The 9,110-nt window shown below is 42.0% G+C and overlaps 1 protein-coding gene across 1 annotated transcript in view; it reads left to right on the forward strand.

Annotated features, from left to right (window-relative positions):
* Positions 1 to 9,110, forward strand: part of LOC109297528 (contactin-associated protein-like 4) — a 582,246-nt gene that overhangs the window by 533,908 nt on the left and 39,228 nt on the right. The gene's annotated exons all lie outside the window — the stretch shown is intronic.

The raw sequence follows: 9,110 nt of genomic DNA on the forward strand, positions 1-9,110 counted from the left end.
CCTACTCTTTATGGGTGACCTGTTGCACCCCAGCCTTATGTGCTATGCGTGCCTCGCAGCTGTTCCAGACGTTGTCTGGTCAGTGTTGCCTTGCCGGGCACCCTGGGCTTGTCACACAACCAACGCCCTTCCTCGGGTGCCCCTGGGCTTGTCACGCAACCAATGCCCCTTGCTCGGGTGCCCCTGTGTTCGCTAGCCCTCTTGGGGCAGCACCATAGGCTGACTCCTTCAGGAGCCTCCTCAGTATGCTCACCCTTCTGGGCTTCTCAATAAGCCCGCCCTGCTCTAGGGCTCGTCCCACGCTTCTTGCGCCCTCGCCCTGCTCTGGGGCTCGTCCCACGCTTCTCGCGCCAGGGCTCAGGTGGCCAGTAGCCGTGCCTGGCCCCTTGACCCTTCTCGGGGTCTTTCGCCTGACTCAGGCTACTTCTCACCCACACTTGGGCCTATCTCGCGCTTGCCGCGCTCTTCGCCCTCACTGGGGCCTATACACGTGCTTTCCGCGCTCAGGGCTCTCCGCAATGTTCTTGCCCCCTCCGGGGCTCTGCCTCACGCTATCGCCCTCTCTGGGCTCTGTCCCACACTAACCGCGCTCGGGGCTCAGGTGGCACGCAGCCGTGCCTGGCCCCCTGACCCTTCTTGGGGTCTTTCGCCTCACTGGGCAGAATACCGCCCTTGGACTGGGGTCTCAACCCTCACACCCCGCACCACACCGGTGCCAAACAGCCGTGCCTCCCAGGCACTGCTCTGGGCCCAAACAAGGCACCCAGGAACCCCCAGACTACTGGGGAGCTCCCGTGAGGCCTCCTCACACCCCTACAGCCTCACCCGGTCCTCTGGTTGTATAACAGCACACAAAGCCTCTCGGCTGTAACATAAACCTCAAGCCAACCCAGCTGTAACCCAAAATGAGCCTACCAGCTATAAAACTCCACGCCACCCTGGCTCTCCTTCAGGCCTCCCTGTCAGAGGCCTCTCCTTCCCAGGCCATTCTGCAGGGACTCAGGCGGTCAAGCAATGATGCTGGTCTGCTCTGCTCAGCTCTATAGCAGAGCTGTTGCTTCTCCGGCTGCCAGGTAGTAACTGCCCTGCTCTGTTCCTCTGCAGAGCTCCTGCTTCTCAGGCTACTAGATGATAACTGCCAGCTAGGCTGCAGCCTGGCCTGCTTATAAAGGCCAGGCCCTGCCCCTTTTAGCCATGTGACCTGCTCCGGTTGCCCCGGCAACCAGCAGCTGAGCTGCCCTGGCAATTAGCAGATGCCCTAATTCCTACTTAGGAACGGGGCACCTGAGTGCCCCCATGACACTGAAAATTGGGGATTTTTATTTATCAGCAAAAACCAGGATCCCTGCTCATTACCATGAGACATTTTACAGTATTTATTCAAATACAAAGAGAGGTTTTTCTTTCCAGTCAGCACAGGGAAAAGAGCCCCTCCTCTTCTATTCACATACAAGGAAACCTCATTAAATATATTTTCTATCATTAAACTGCTTCCAGAAGTATCATGTGCTGCGTAATGGCAACCAGCTATGAAGCTGGTTAAATAAAGCCAACATTAGGTATAACTATAAAACACTTGGCCTACATTAGTCAAACAAACTGATGGAAACTGATCACAAAATAAGTTAGTGCAACCCATTTGAATAAGGTATACAGTCCTCTCAGTGCCAACTCTTTTCAAGTCATGGTGAACCACTACATTGAAAAAATTTTGACTTTTTCTTTACTTCCACAGCTGAGTTGCACCTTAATTTCTCATTTCCAATTATACCTATTTGTTCACCAGCCTTAAATATCTGGTAAACATAACCGAATAGGGCCTCAAACAGTTCACCCAAAATCTCTCTGTTGCCCCCTCTCTCAGCCTTTTGCATATGATTATTGTGGTCCTGCCCTCCATGAGGTGGAGCCAGACTAGATTTTCCTGTGCCTTATCTGCATATCAATTTTCAGATGATCTTAGGACTTGTGATAAAAACACCCCCTTCCAGTCATGAGTAGGGAGCTAATTAGCACATGGATCCATTGTGGTAAGTATTTGGAGTACACACACAGACTTAGCAGTGCTGAGTTATGGGGTCATTATGGCTTGAAATAGTGTTGACTCTGCTGGGGCCCAGTCCAATTAACTATGTAGTAAAGCATGAGCCTTTTGACTTTGGACCAATATGCATAATTTGTACTATATGTAAGTTGGTACAAAAGTACTGCTTAAAAATTATGGAGTATCTGCTAAAACTTGCAGCAGTTTCCTAAAAGTAAAGTGCATCAATTCTGGATGAACTAAGTCTATGGCTAATTTATCTACATGAAAATTACTAGAGGTATATTTATTTCAAGGTTAGTGGACACATCTACATGTGCCATTAATGTGTGCAAATAAACTCCAGAGCTTATTGCTTCAGAATTTTTTGCTCCCAGGCACACCATTTGAATGTGTGCTCAAGAATAAAAAACTCTGGAGTTTATTTGTGCACAGCACATTGAGCCCAGGAGGAGCAGCACAAGCTGGCAGCAGTTCAGGCCTACTCTGGCTGGGTTCAATGTGCTGCGGAGGGGCTGGCTGGGGCACAAGTGTGCCTCAGTGTGGGACAAGCTACCAGGCAGCCCCCACATTGAAGCACCCTCTGTATACACATGCATTACTGTGCATGAAAAAATCAGGGTAGCACTTGTATTTAGTCTTCATCAGGGTAGCACCTGTATTTAGAACTTCTAGCCTGCTCCAGAGTTTATTAGTTTTGTGTGCCCTAATAGGGGCACACATGTAGACATATAGACATTTACTGTGAAGCTAATTAGTCAGCTTCTCAGTAAACATCTTGTGTAGATGCACCCAGTATTTCCAAATTTGCCCCTCACTTCCATGTACTTAGTGAGAGCAGGATCTGATTGTAATGATGAGGGGAAGGCAAAGGGGCTATCTGAAATTCCACATTTATTTGACCTTTTGCAGCAGTAGAAGGGGGACAAATTCAAGGTAAACCTCTGATAATTAGATTCTGTACCTGGAAAACTGTAACAAATTTATAATTTTTCCATATATAGAATCTAATTATAAGGGGGTCATCTTATATTCAGGGTTGTCTTGTATTCAAGTAAATACAGTATATTTTGCATCTCTTGCTCTTCCTGCAATGCTTGGCACAAGAATGTGGGAGCAAACTGTAATAGCTGGTATATTCTGTGATATAATAAATAATGTCACCTTGACCTTTTCAGTGTTTTCTGATTTGAATCATTATTTCCACCCTTCTGTATTTATAGCCTGAGCAACCCAGGGGGGAAATGTGGAATGGACAAGGATAATCAAAATATTGGTTACTGAAAGAGATAATATCCAGGTTTATAAATCTTTAAAATGTACACTGTTTATACTGCATGCTGGCCATTGTTTTTATCATCAGCAATTCTGTTTATTTTTAATTAAAATATGATTACTAACACAAGACTCCATTTCCAAAACAAAATAAGAAGTAGTATAAACTGAGCTCTTGTGGTCCTTTCAAAGTGCCATAGCTGATACAAGATCCAGTGACAATTTGTAATAGTTAATGAGTGAAACTGCAAAATCATAACTATTTCTTATTCCTTTTAAACCTCCCAAAGCAATATAAAATGTTAATTAAACTGTTCAATATGGATTCCAGGCAAAGCCAAGATATTTTAGGAAATTAATGTTAAAATATTTGTTTGGTCTAAAATATCATCACAGTAGTGTGGTGGGAGAATGCAGGCTTATCCTAAATCCAGTAATTTGTTATTTTTCTAACATATCAGAAATTGTGTTTTTGCCTTAAATTGGTATGGAGGATTTATTTACTGTATATACTTTTCTTGGGCTTATAGGAATGGTTTCTGTGTTTTATACAATACTACCATAAAACAAAAGTTCTGAAAAAATGTTTAACACTTGGTTTAGTTTAGAGGTATTTTACTACTTGGTACTTAAGATGTCCCAGTAGGATCTATATATCTGTTACATGTGGAAATAATATAAAAGCTTTGGTAAATCTGTGCTTCTGGCATTGAAACAGATCTGGGAATACTTTTGAGAATGAAGGTAGTAAGCATGCTTCTAGTCCCAATGCAGGCTTCTACACATGCATTTTACTGTGGAGTTGACTAATTAAGTCAACAGTAAAGCATCACCATCTACACGTGTGGCACTATTAGGCTGAAGTAAAATAATTAACTCCACTGTAGGATAGTACTGCCTGACACAAGTACTATCCTATGGTGGAGTTACTTAGCAGGGTTCAATGTACGTGTAGACACTGACCAGGTCTGACTTGGGCATGAGGATGCTACAGTGTAGCTGAGCCAGAGGAGATTAGCTCCAGACTGGCAGGCTGACCTCCTAGATCCCCCTGCTAACTGGGGCTGCACTGCCCTGACTCAATGTGTTGTGATCCTGGGTGCATGTGAAAACACTGCAGCTGTTAGCAATAAACTCTGGTGCAAATGGTGCTGGTATTTTTTCAGGTATGCTAATCGCATGTGTACATGCATCCACTAAGAAGTGAAGCATAGATCTCAAAACATGCACTGTGTTAAGTTTGGAATTTAAATATTGACTTTCAGACATGATATGATATGATACAAAATTGATATATTCATTTAAATCATGCAGAAAGCTCCAAAAGAAGTCTTTTAAATTTGTTTCCATCCTACTGCAGATAGAAACAGGGTCCCAATTTGTTCATATTATCAGTCTATTGCGTGCCCTCTTTTAAGTATATTTTTGGATGGTATCTTTTTCTGAATATAATAAACTCTCAAAGTAACTTGTAACTGCCCCCCCCCCCAAAAAAAATCTGTATATACTGTTTATTCAGAAAAATGCATTTAAAATAGTTGCTTTTGTTCGTTATGTTTAAAGGTGAGCTATTCATGAGGATCCAATGTAATCCCTACATAAAACAGAATATCCGGTTTCATCTATGTAGAAGGCAGCATTAACTGTAATATGTAGTACTTGATAAAAAATCAGGAAATTCATGAGATCTTGTTCTAAAATAAGAGATACAGCAAATAATTATAGAAACTGAATCAGGACTTGTTAAGATGTTGTAGAGCCCTGACAGAAGTAGGGAAAACACTTTAGCAGACTCTTCTTGTCTGCATCAATTTGCCCAGTGTGCCCAGCTTATAGGCATGGGAAAAAAGCCAAAACAAAATAGGGCTTTACTTTCAGCTTGGCATGACCTTGCACTGAGTCCATAAGAGGAACTGCATCAGTTTGACCTGGTTTGCCCAGCATCTGTATAGTTTTTGCAGTTCAATGGGGCTTTTTTGCACTTTTATTTAATAGCTGATTCAATCACCTGTTAGATAAAAGCACCAAAAAGCCTCACTGAAGTGCGCAAGCTGTACAAATGCTGGGCAAGCCAGGTCAAACTGACACAATTCGTCTTCTAGGGTAGATGCAAGGGTGTGCCGAGCTGAAAGTAAAGCTCTGTTTTGTTTTGTTTTGTATTTTTCCTATATCTGCAAGCAGCTGTAGTAATTAACCAGTTCCAGACATACACTTCAATTTCATAGTAATCACAGTATCATAGTAGTACTGTTCAGGTATAGTAGTTAAGCTTGTAAAAAACTTTCTGTTATAAGCCAAATATTCAAGTGTTTATAATTTATTTGCAAATGTTTATTTGATGTTAGATCATGGCGGACACATTTTTTAGAGAAGTCTAGCCATTTACATTGACCAAGTTTCATTTGATGCAGGACTAGAGGAGGTGAAGGTCAGTTTTGGCTTTGCATCACTAGAGCAACAAAAAGTAATTGAATTATTAGGAATCATCAGCACTTATGAATCCATTTGGCGGTATTTAAAGGGCATGATCTTTAGTTGGCTAATGATATTGATGTCCTTTGTAGCATGCTGAAAAATCGATCAATGAAGAATGCTATAAAAAACTTGGTGCTATTATTATTGCTCCTGCTGCTGCTTCTACAACTACAACAGCTACTACTACTACCAGCACTAGGAAGCAGAAATCAACCTGCTTATATTAACTTTAGTTGACAGGAGATTCCACAGAGTTAACAGAATCAGGCAGACGTGTTTGCTGTGGAGGAAAGACAAAGTGGGTTATCCTTAACCTGCTGTTTCCTGACACTGCAGAAAGCTATTAAGGAAGTGGGAAGACACATATCAGAAAGAGAGGTGTATAGTACATACTTTTCTCCTGACAACTCGTAGGGAATCTGGTGATAAACAACACAATCTAAAAATGAGCTAACTTAGAAGCAGAACCCATCTGTATGGTGGAACATTCCAATTAAGGAATGTGCTCCAGAGGCAGTAGCAAATAGCCATGTCCTGGAACCCAGCCATTGCAGTACATGCAGCCAGGAAATTTCCTTGGTTTTGACAACATACATCATGGAATTTGACCTATCATTCTTTCACTAGAGAAAATTTATTCCGTGTCCACCACATGCATATTGAGTTCAGTAACTTCAGATTAAACTGTGGCATATCTTTTTTGAAAGACATCCAATTTCTATTTAAAAAATCCAAGTAATGATGAATCAGTGACTTCTCTTGGTAAAGTGTGCCAATGATTGATCACCCTCACTCTTAGAAAGCTGCATTCTTTCTGTTTTGAATGCTTACAGTTTAAACTTCTAGCCATTGGAAAGGCCTTGTTGATATCAGTGGACCAGTTTCCTGAACAGTCACCTTAAATTATATGTCTTCTCCCACTGTAGGTGCTCAGGGCTATGTCTGGAAAAGGGTTTGAGCATGGTAGTGCTCAGCATTGCTCAGCCTAACTTATAGGTAACTGTGGTTGCGAGGTGATTCACTAACCTGTGTTAGGTACCTAAAATCTCTGTGTAGTAAATTTAGAGAGATGCCTAAGCTAGTACTGTGAGTGGAGGTATATCTAAGCTATTATATCTAAGCAGACAGGGGTTTCACTAATCCACAATATTTTGAGGTGTTCATTGAATGCTTCCTGTGTATGTGATGTTCACTTAGAGCACACCTTTGGACCCCTTAAAGGATTTAGGTTGTAGGACTCTTAGTCTGAGCTAAGAAAGCAAATGGACATCAACATGAAAGAGGTTTCTGGATGCTTGGCTCTAAAAAATGGTTGGTGTGTCTGAGCATTTGAACCTGACAGAACTTCAGGCAACTAAATAACTGAACTGGCAAAAACTTAGGTACTTAAAAGTCCTTTCAACTGGTTAGTGTTTTATTTATATGTTTGTCCATGTGTTTGTTTTGTGGGCTTCTTACTTGGACTTAGGTGTTTCAGTTTTGATGAAAATGGACTTAAGGTACTTTAGTTCCCTTTTGGATCTGGGTATTTGAAACTATAATAAAGTATCCTTTTGACCTATGTGGGAGAGAGAAAGAGTTGGGCTTCTTGGATGACATTGACCTCTACCAGATCTAAGGGTATACATTTCCTTCCCCTTGCCATACTATCTTTTACCACTATCAAGCTTTTCCCTGGCTTAAAAAAAAAAGATAAATAACTGGAAAAATCATCTTTTATCTCCTCCACCAATAAAGATGCTCTTTGAGCAGGTAATAAATGTGGAAATTCCACAACTTCCATCAAGTCAGGATAATCTTAATTTTTAGCACATGATATAAATATGATCAGCAGACTGATTAAATATGACCTGGACAAACTGACATTTCATGAGAGATGCAGAAACTTTGTGGGGTTGTGGGGGAAGAATAAAGATTTAAACTTTATTAAAAATTCCATATTACATTTTATTAAAGATTATATCTATTTATTAAATATATAGTTACTGTATCCCAGGAGGAGCATTGGGACGTGACTGAGTCATGTGTCCTACTACGCTGTTCTTTTGCGCTGGGGGGCAACCAAAATTTAGCATCCATGCATATACATTCTAGCTGGCCATTATGCAACCCTTCTTTCCACTTTCACTTCCTCATAGCCTAGGTACACTGGAAACACAACCGCTGCTATTTCAGCCACCACCTAAAGCCACGATAAACTTGGCAAACACAGGGGTGAGGAGGGCCTTTATGTTTCCTATTGTGCTATCATATGAGAGTACAATTGAACCCTTAATAACTAGTCACTTGGCACATCCAGACAAGTGCACATGTGTGCTTTGCAGCACCTCAGAAGCTTTTGAGGTGCACATGAAAACGTTCTCCATGCTGCATATTTGTAGTAAGGAGCCAAAATTAGATACTGGATATTTAAAAAATATCAAATCCCTGCACATTTAGGACTTGTTGCCTGGTTTGTTTGCTGAGTTAGCATAGTAAGTGCTGTGAGTTCAAGTCTGGGTGTGGACCCAGAGTCTTAGTGGGGTCTGGTTTCCTGGTGGGCATAAAAAAAATTTGAGGCACATGCTAATAGAGAGAAAATTTAGGCTGGACATAAGAAAATGGTTTTTTTTCTGTAAGTGTTACCAGAATCTGAAACACACTTCCGCCAGAGGTGGTGCCATCACCATCCTTGAAGGTGTTCAAGATAAAGCTGAATAAGCACCTTGTTGAGCTCATTTGAGCCCAATAATTTCCTGCCCATGGCAGGGGACCGGACTTGATGATCTTGCAGGTCCCTTCTAGTCCTTCAATTCTATGATTCTATGTTCTTAAAACAGTGGTCTAAAAATAAGCATGGCCTTGCACGTGGCTGCAGCATGCGCCATCTAAAACCAGAGCCTGGCTAGCCAGAGTCATGCTCCAGCTACCAAGCGCCTGCATTGTTGCCGCTGCAGCCCTGGGAGGCCTTCAGAACCCCAGGTAAAGCTGCCAGGGCCAGTTCAGGTGCTAGCCCCAGCCTCCCCAACCCCACTCAGGGAAATTTGCCTTACATCAGAGCGTGTGTACAGAGATATTCCCCAGACACAAGTAACAGCAGCACAACTACGTGCCACTGCTATTTGTCCCAGGGAAAATGCATATGTCCATGTGTCTGGACACACCCTTAAAGTCCAATCAAAAGAATTTGGGGGATGGGACTTTGGAGATTTGTTAAAGTTAGTACTCTTTATCCAAAAAATGTTAATATTTTTCCCTGTCAAGCAAGATAAAAACAGATTTTCAACTTGGTCTGGTTTTTTTTATATGCAAAGATCATAGGAAAGTAGAGTTGGAA

Source organism: Gavialis gangeticus, unplaced genomic scaffold (assembly GCF_001723915.1).
Source record: "Gavialis gangeticus isolate Ggan-Ray unplaced genomic scaffold, GavGan_comp1, whole genome shotgun sequence".
NCBI classification, from domain to species: Eukaryota; Metazoa; Chordata; order Crocodylia; family Gavialidae; genus Gavialis; species Gavialis gangeticus.